This window comes from Arachis stenosperma, chromosome 6 (assembly GCF_014773155.1).
Source record: "Arachis stenosperma cultivar V10309 chromosome 6, arast.V10309.gnm1.PFL2, whole genome shotgun sequence".
Classification (NCBI taxonomy): domain Eukaryota; kingdom Viridiplantae; phylum Streptophyta; class Magnoliopsida; order Fabales; family Fabaceae; genus Arachis; species Arachis stenosperma.
Window position 1 is genome coordinate 12,321,636 of NC_080382.1, and position 10,275 is coordinate 12,331,910.

Below are 10,275 nucleotides of genomic sequence, written 5' to 3' on the forward strand. Positions count from 1 at the left end.
TACAAGGACATTGAGGGAGTAAATGAGAAGACTTCTGAGAGTTATGTAAGAGGCAAGGTCATTAGATTCACCTCAAAACGCGTTAGAGAAGTGGTGCACGAAATTGCAATAACACTTTTGCAATCCCGCACAACTAACCAGCAAGTGCACTGGGTCGTCCAAGTAATACCTTGCGTGAGCAAGGGTCGATCCCACGGAGATTGTCGGCTTGAATCAAGCTATGGTTATCCTGTAAATCTTAGTCAGGATATCAGAAATTATCAGGATTGATTGTGAAAAGCAAAAGAACATGAAATGGTTACTTATTTTGCAGTAATGGAGAATAGGTTGAGGTTTGGAGATGCTCCATCTTCTGAATCTCTGCTTTCCTACTGTCGTCTTCATCAAACACGCAAGTCTCCTTCCATGGCAAGCTGTGTGTAGGGTTTCACCGTTGTCAGTGGCTACCTCCCATCCTCTCATTGGAACGATTCCTAATGCCCTGTCACGGCACGGCATTCCATATGTCGGTTCTCAATCAGACCGGAGTAGAATCCAGTGATTCTTTTGGCGTCTGTCACTAACGCCCCGCCTTCAGGAGATTGAAGCACGTCACAGTCATTCAGTCATTGAATCCTACTCAGAATACCACAGACAAGGTTTAGACCTTCCGGATTCTCTTGAATGCCGCCATCAGTCTAGCTTATACCACGAAGATTCCGATAAAAGAATCCAAGAGATAACTACTTAATCTAAGGTAGAACAGAGGTGGTTGTCAGGCACATGTTCATAGTTGAGAATGATGATGATTGTCACGGATCATCACATTCATCCGGATTAAGAACAAGTATTATCTTAGAATGGAAGCAAGCATGATTGAATGAGAAACAGCAGTAATTGCATTAATCCATCAAGACACAGCAGAGCTCCTCACCCCCAACCATGGGGTTTAGAGACTCATGCTGTGGAAGAAAACGTGTAAAAATGTCATAAGGTTGCATAAGGGTCTCTGATTACAAAGTCAAAAGGTCCTATAAGTAGTAAACTAGTATCCTAAGGTTTACAGAAATGAGTAAATGACAGAAAAATCCACTTCCGGGCCCACTTGGTGTGTGCTTGGGCTGAGCATTGAAGCTTTTATGTGTAGAGACGTTTTCTGGAGTTAAACGCCAGTTCTCATGCCAGTTTGGGCGTTTAACTCCAAGTTTTATGCCAGTTCCGGCGTTTAACGCTGGAATTTCTGAGGCCGGTTTGCTACGCAGGTTTGGGCCATCAAATCTTGGGCAAAGTATGGACTATTATATATTGCTGGAAAGCCCTGGATGTCTACTTTCCAACGCCGTTGAGAGCGCGCCAATTGGGCTTTTGTAGCTCCAGAAAATCCGCTTCGAGTGCAGGGAGGTCAGAATCCAACAGCATCTGCAGTCCTTTTCAGTCTCTGGATCAGATTTTTGCTCAGAACCTTCAATTTCAGTCAGAAAATACCTGAAATCACAGAAAAACACACAAACTCATAGTAAAGTCCAGAAAAGTGAATTTTAATTAAAAACTAATAAAAATATACTAAAAACTAACTAAAAGATACTAAAAACATACTAAAAACAATGCCAAAAAGTGTACAAATTATCCGCTCATCACAACACCAAACTTAAATTGTTGCTTGTCCCCAAGCAACTGAAAATCAAAATAGGATAAAAAGAAGAGAATATACTATAGATTCCAAAATATCAAAGAAACATAGTTCCAATTAGATGAGCGGGACTAGTAGCTTTTTGCCTCCGAACAGTTTTGGCATCTCACTCTATCCTTTGAAGTTCAGAATGATTGGCATCTATGAGAACTCAGAACTCAGATAATGTTATTGATTCTCCTAGTTAAGTATAATGATTCTTGAACATAGCTAATATATGAGTCTTGGCTGTGGCCCAAAGCACTCTGTCTTCCAGTATTACCACCGGATACACACATGCCACAGACACATAATTGGGTGAACCTTTTCAGATTGTGACTCAGCTTTGCTAAAGTCCCCAATTAGAGGTGTCCAGGGTTCTTAAGCACACTCTTGTTGCCTTGGATCACAACTCTATTTCTTTTCTTTTTCTTTTCTCTCTTTTTTTTTTCGAAATTTTTTTTTTTTGTATTCACTGCTTTTTCTTGCTTCAAGAATCAATTTGATGCTTTTTCAGATCCTCAATAACAGTTCTCTTTCTCCTCATTCTTTCAAGAGCCAACAAATTTAACATTCTTAAAAACAACAAATTCAAGAGACATATGCACTATTCAAGCATTCATTCAGAAAACAAAAAGTATTGTCACCACATCAAACTAATTCAACTAGTTTCAGAGATAAATTTTGAAACCCTGTACTTCTTGTTCTTTTGTGATTAAAGCATTTTTTCTTTTAAGAGAGGTGATGGATTCATAGGACATTCATAACTTTAAGGCATAACTTTAATTTTATTAATTATGAATTAAAAACAAGACTCAAAAATAGATATAGAATGAGACTAGAAAAACGAAAAATAAAATCAAAATAAAGGAAAATAAAAAAAACGAAAAACAGAGGCTCCTAATGATAGAGGTTTTCACAGAGTTAGGACTCAACAACCTTGATTTTGAGAAGTGGATGCTCCCTCAGCTTGAGAGGGGAGCTTTTGGCGTTTCATCTCTTGAAACTCACGCCCTTGCTTCTCTTGCTCCTTCCATTGTCTTCTTGGTGATTGGATGTTCAATGGGTATGAATTCATCTTCTTCTATCTTCACCCCAGCCTCTTTACAGAGCAAAGAGATCAAGCTTGGGTAAGCCAATTTGGTTATAGTGGAATTCCTATTTGCAATTGTGTAGATCTCACAGGCAATCAGATGATGAACCTCCACTTCTTTTCCAAGCATAATGCAGTGAATCATCACTGCTCTCTTGATGGTGACCTCAGAACGGTTGCTGGTGGGCAATATGGAACGCCCAATGAAGTCTAGCCAACCTCTTGCAATTGGTTTGAGGTCTCCCCTCTTGAGTTGGTTTGGGACACCCTTAGAATTGGTTATCCACTTAGTTCCAGGGAGGCATATGTCCTCTAGAACCTGATCCAACCCCTTATCTACTCTCACCATCCTCCTATTAAAGGAATCAGGATCATCTTGTAGTTGAGGCAACTTGAATATTTCTCTTATTTTGTCCAGATGGAAGTACATAACTTTCCCTCTGACCATGGTTCTGTGGGTATGGTAAGCGGTTCCAGTCATTCTTTGCTTATCTGTTAGCCACAGATTTGAGTAGAATTCCTGAACCATGTTCCTTCCAACCTTTGTCTCAGGATTGGTCAGAACTTCCCAACCTCTGTTTCGAATTTGCTCTTGGATCTCCGGATATTCATCTTCTTTCAGATCAAATTTAACTTCCGGGATCACTGACCTCAGACCCATTATTTTGTGATAATGGTCTTCATGTTCTTTGGTTAAGAACTTCTCTTCATTCCAAAGATTTTTTGGATTAGTCTCTTTCTTTCCTCTTGAGTTGGTTTGTTTTCCCTTGGGAGCCATGATCTTGATAGATCTTAGCTTAGTGATCACGGAAAAGCACACCAAACTTAGAGGTTTTGCTTGTCCTCAAGCAAAAAGAAAAGAAAGAAGAGAAGAGAGAGAGAGAGAGAGAAATTCGAATGGTGTGAGGAAGGAGGGGTGAGGAACGTTCATTTATAGAGTGGGGGGGAGGAGAATTTCGAAAACAAAAGAGAGATTTGAAAGGAAATTTGAAAAGATTTTGAAAAAATTTGAGAAAAGGGTGAGTTTTTGAAGAAGGTTTGAGATTATTTTGAAATAGATTTGAAGAATGGTTTTGATTTGTGAAGATTTGAAAGTGAATGATGAAAGGTTGAAGTGCATTTATGTAGAAGATTATGGGTAAAAAGAGGAAAGTTTGAAAAAATTTGAGTTGAAAACAAAAATGTGGTCCCCCCACCTTTCTGGCGTTAAACGCCCAGAATGGCACCCATTCTGGCGTTTAACGCCCACTTGGCACCCTTTTTGGGCGTTTAACGCCCAGCCAGGTACCCTGGCTGGCGTTAAACGCCAGAAAACCTTCCTCACTGGGCGTTTTTCTAAACGCCCAGTGATGCTGCACACCTGGCGTTAAACGCCCAGAATGGTACCCATTCTGGCGTTTAACGCCCAAAATGGTACCATTACTGGCGTTAAACGCCCAGAATGGTACCCATTCTGGCGTTTAACGCCCAAAATGCACCTTACTGGCGTTTTTTCGCCAGTAAGCTCATTTTCTCTGCTTTTTGAGCTGAATCCTTCTGTAACTCTGTGAATTCCTTCATTTTTTGATATTTGCCTCTGTAAGAACAATTCATACAACCTACTAATGACTGGGTTGCCTCCCAGTAAGCGCTTCTTTACTGTCTTTAGCTGGACTTTCACTGAGAATCACTCAAGTCTCAGTTTTGAGCATTCCTGCTCAAAGTTTCCTTCAAGATAATGTTTGACTCTCTGTCCATTAACAATGAACTTCTTATCAGAATCAATATCCTGAAGCTCAACATATCCATATGGTGACACTCCTGTAATCACATACGGACCCCTCCACCGGGATTTGAGTTTTCCTGGAAACAATTTGAGCCTGGAGTTGAAGAGCAGAACTTTTTGTCCTGGCTCAAAGACTCTGGTTGACAATCTCTTGTCATGCCACTTCTTTGCCTTTTCCTTATAAATTTTTGCATTTTCAAAGGCATTGAGTCTGAACTCCTCTAGCTCATTCAGCTGGAGCAGTCTTCTCTCACCAGCTAACTGTGCATCCATGTTTAGGAATCTGGTTGCCCAGTAGGCTTTATGTTCCAGTTCTACAGGCAAATGACAGGCCTTCCCATACACCAATTGGTATGGAGAGGTTCCTATAGGAGTCTTGAATGCTGTTCTGTATGCCCACAGAGCATCATCCAAGCTCTTTGCCCAATCCTTTCTTCGGGCCATTACAGTCCGTTCCAGGATTCTTTTTAGCTCTCTGTTAGAGACTTCAGCTTGCCCATTAGTCTGTGGATGATACGGAGTTGCCACTTTATGGCTGATTCCATATCTAACCATAGCAGAGTATAGCTGTTTATTGCAGAAATGAGTGCCCCCATCACTGATTAGCACTCTGGGGACACCAAATCTGCTGAAAATGTTTTTCTGGAGGAATTTCAGCACAGTCTTGGTATCATTAGTGGGTGTAGCAATTGCTTCTACCCATTTAGATACATAGTCCACTGCCACCAGAATGTAAGTGTTTGAGTATGATGGTGGGAATGGCCCCATGAAGTCAATTCCCCATACATCAAACAGCTCTATCTCTAATATCCCTTGTTGAGGCATGGCATATCCATGAGGCAGGTTACCAGCTCTTTGGCAACTGTCACAGTTACGCACAAATTCTCGGGAATCTTTATAGAGAGTAGGCCAGTAGAAGCCACATTGGAGGACTTTAGTGGCTGTTCGCTCACTTCCAAAATGTCCTCCATACTGTGATCCATGGCAGTGCCATAGGATCCTCTGTGCTTCTTCTCTGGGTACACACCTGCGGATCACTCCGTCAGCACATCTCTTAAAGAGATATGGTTCATCCCAAAGGTAGTACTTGGCATCTGAATATAATTTCTTTCTCTGCATGTAACTGTACTCTTTGGGTATGAACCTCACAGCTTTATAGTTTGCAATGTCTGCAAACCATGGAGCTTCCTGAATGGCAAATAATTGCTCATCTGGGAAAGTCTCAGAAATCTCAGTAGAAGGGAGGGACGCCCCAACTACTGGCTCTATTCTGGACAGATGATCAGCTACCTGATTCTCTGTCCCTTTTCTGTCTCTTATTTCTATATCAAACTCTTGCAGAAGCAACACCCATCTGATAAGCCTGGGTTTTGAATCCTGCTTTGTGAGTAAGTATTTAAGAGCAGCATGGTCAGTGTACACAATCACTTTGGATCCTACTAGGTAGGATCTAAACTTGTCAATGGCATAAACCACTGCAAGTAATTCTTTTTCTGTGGTTGTGTAATTCTTCTGTGCATCATTTAGAACACGGCTGGCATAATAAATGACATGCAGAAGTTTATTATGCCTCTGTCCCAACACTGCACCAATGGCATGATCACTGGCATCACACATTAACTCAAATGGTAATGCCCAATCTGGTACAGAGATAACTGGTGCTGTGACCAGCTTAGCTTTCAGGGTCTCAAATGCCTGCAGACACTCATTATCAAAGATAAATGGAGTGTCAGCAGCTAGCAGATTACTCAGAGGTTTGGCAATTTTCGAAAAATCCTTGATAAACCTTCTGTAAAATCCTGCATGTCCCAGAAAGCTTCTGATTGCCTTAACATTGGCAGGTGGTGGTAATTTTTCAATTACCTCTACCTTTGCCTTATCCACCTCTATTCCCCTGCTTGAAATTTTGTGCCCAAGGACAATTCCTTCAGTCACCATAAAGTGACATTTCTCCCAGTTTAAAACCAGGTTAGTCTCTTGGCATCTTTTCAGGACAAGTGATAGGTGGTTAAGACAGGAGCTGAATGAGTCTCCATATACTGAAAAGTCATCCATGAAGACTTCCAGAAATTTCTCTACCATATCTGAAAAGATAGAGAGCATGCACCTCTGAAAGGTTGCAGGTGCATTGCACAGACCAAAAGGCATTCTCCTATAGGCAAACACGCCTGAAGGGCAGGTGAATGCTGTTTTCTCTTGGTCCTGAGGGTCTACTGCAATTTGGTTGTAGCCTGAATAGCCATCCAAAAAGCAGTAATAATCATGGCCAGCTAGTCTTTCTAGCATTTGGTCTATGAATGGTAAAGGAAAATGATCCTTTCTGGTGGCTGTATTGAGCCTTCTGTAGTCAATACACATGCGCCACCCTGTGACTGTCCTTGTGGGAACCAGTTCATTTTTTTCATTATGAACCACTGTCATGCCTCCCTTTTTGGGAACAACTTGGACAGGGCTCACCCAGGGGCTATCAGAAATAGGATAAATGATCCCAGCCTCTAGTAATTTAGTGACCTCTTTCTGCACCACCTCCTTCATGGCTGGATTTAGCCTCCTCTGTGGTTGAACCACTAGTTTGGCATTATCCTCCAATAGGATCTTGTGCATGCATCTAGCTGGGCTAATGCCCTTAAGATCACTTATGGACCACCCAAGAGCTGTCTTGTGTGTCCTTAGCACTTTAATCAGTGCTTCCTCTTCCTGTGAATTCAAAGCAGAGCTTATAATCACTGGAAAAGTGTCACCCTCTCCCAGAAATGCATATTTCAGGGATGATGGTAGTGGTTTGAGTTCAGGCTTAGGAGGCTTATCTTCCTCCTGAGGAATTTTCGAAAATTCCTTTGCCTCCTCTGGCTCTTCCTGATCAGTTTGGGCATCTTTGAAGATGTCCTCAAGCTCTGATTCTAGGCTTTCAGCCATATTGATCTCTTCTACCAGAGAATCAATAATGTCAACGCCTATGCAGTCATCTGGTGTGTCTGGATGCTGCATAGCTTTTACAGCATTCAACTTGAACTCATCCTCATTGACTCTCAAGGTTACTTCCCCCTTTTGTACATCAATGAGAGTTCGTCCAGTTGCTAGGAAAGGTCTTCCTAGGATGAGAGTTGCACTCTTGTGCTCCTCCATTTCCAGCACCACAAAGTCAGTTGGAAAGGCAAATGGCCCAACCTTGACAATCATGTCCTCTATTATGCCTGATGGGTGTTTAATGGAACCATCAGCAAGTTGGAGGCATATCCTGGTTGGTTTGACTTCTCCAATCAACCCAAGCTTTCTGATAGTGGATGCAGGTATTAGATTGATGCTTGCTCCAAGATCACATAAAGCTGTCTTGGTGCAAGTGCCTTCTAATGTGCATGGTATCAGAAAGCTTCCAGGATCTTGAAGCTTTTCTGGTAAGCTTTTTAGAATGACTGCACTGCATTCTTCAGTGAGAAATACTTTTTCAGTTTCTCTCCAATCCTTCTTATGACTTAAGATTTCTTTCATGAATTTAGCATAAGAAGGTATTTGCTCAAGTGCCTCTGCAAACGGAATCTTTATTTCAAGAGTCCTTAAATAGTCTGCAAAGCGGGCAAATTGCTTATCCTGTTCCGCTTTGCGGAGTTTCTGAGGATAAGGCATCTTGGCTTGATATTCTTCAACCTTAGATGCTGCAGGTTTATTCCTTACAGAAGTGGTTGAAGAGGCCTTGTTAGGGGGATAATCATCAGAACTCTCAGGTGCCTGATTCTCCTTGGGCGTTTGAACGCCAGGAGTGGATGAAGTTTGGGCGTTAAACGCCAACTTCTCCCCTTTTTCTGGCGTTTGAACGCCAAAACTGGGCAGGGAATGGGCGTTTAACACCAGCTTTCCTCCCTGTTCTGGCGTTTGAACGCCAGTATTGGGCAAGGAATGGGCGTTTAACGCCAACTTTCCTTCCCTTTCTGGCGTTTGAACGCCAATAATATTCCTCTCTGGGCTCTTACTGTCCTCAGAGGGATTTTGAACAGTGGCTTGGTCATCCTCTGTCAACTGTTCCTTAATTGACTTCTTGCTCTTTTGAGCAGTGGCATTCAGTGTTTTCCCACTCCTCAGTTGAACTGCTTGACATTCTTCTGTTATTTGTTTAGATATTTGCTGTTTTGCTTGATTCAACTGCAGTTCTATGCTCTTGTTAGCAACCTTAGTATCATGGAGCATTTCTTTAAATTCTGCTAACTGTTCTGTCATCAGGAGCAATTGTTGATTAAGCTCATTCATCTGTTCTTGAGGATCAGGATCATTAACTACTGCCATGACCTCTTTTTGTGGAACGAATTCCTTGCTAGAATATAAGTATTGGTTTCTAGCAACAATGTCTATAAGCTCTTGAGCTTCTTCAATTGTCTTTCTCATGTGTATAGATCCACCAGCTGAGTGGTCTAAAGACATTTGAGCTTTTTCTGTAAGCCCATAGTAGAAGATGTCTAACTGTACCCATTCTGAAAACATTTCAGAGGGGCATTTTCTGAGCATACCTCTATACCTCTCCCAGGCATCATAAAGGGATTCATTATCCTCTTGTTTAAAGCCTTGGATGTCCAGCCTTAGCTGTGTCATCCTTTTTGGAGGGTAAAAATGATTCAGGAATTTTTCTGATAACTATTTCCATGTCTTTATGCTTGCTGTAGGTTGGTTATTCAACCACCTTTTTGCTTGATCTTTTACAGCAAATGGAAACAGTAACAGTCTGTAGACATCCTGATCTACCTCTTTATCATGTATTGTGTCAGCAATTTGTAAGAACTGTGCCAGAAACTCAGTAGGTTCTTCCTCTGGAAGACCGGAATACTGGCAATTTTGCTGCACTATGATAATGAGTTGAGGGTTTAGCTCAAAGCTGCTTGCTTTGATGGGAGGTACACAGATGCTACTCCCATATGCAGCTGTACTGGGGTTGGCATAGGACCCCAGAGTCCTTCTGGACTGGTTAATTCCACTTAAGTCCATAATGGACAAAAGGGAAATGATAATAATTGCAAAGAGATAAATTTTGTTTGTTTTTTTTTTTTTTGAAATAACCGAAAATTAAAAATAAAAACAAAAAGGAAATTTAAAATAAAAATTCGAAAATCAAAAGGAAAATAAAATAAGATTTCGAAAATTAGAAAGAAAATAAGATCAAAGCAAATTGAGAACTGAATCAATTAGTTAATTAAAAAGATTTTGAAAACAGCAATTAAGAAGATATGATTGAAAAGTTTTTATGAAAAAGATTTGATTTTTTTAAAAAAAAGAAAGAGAAAAACACAAAATGACACCAAACTTAAAATTTTAGAAAATCAAACACTATTTTTTTTCGAAAATTTTAAAGGAAAAACACAAAGAGGACACCAAACTTAGAACTTTTATGAATCAAAAAGGGACTAAGAACATGCAAAAATCGAAAATCAAAAAGAAAAACAAAAGCATGCAATTGACACCGAACTTAGAATATAAAACTAGACTCAACTAAAAGACTCTAAACCAACAAAAAGAAAACAGTCCTAATCTAAGCAACAAGATAAGCCGTCAGTTGTCCAAACTCGAACAATCCCCGGCAACGGCGCCAAAAACTTGGTGCACGAAATTGCAATAACACTTTTGCAATCCCGCACAACTAACCAGCAAGTGCACTGGGTCGTCCAAGTAATACCTTGCGTGAGCAAGGGTCGATCCCACGGAGATTGTCGGCTTGAATCAAGCTATGGTTATCCTGTAAATCTTAGTCAGGATATCAGAAATTATCAGGATTGATTGTGAAAAGCA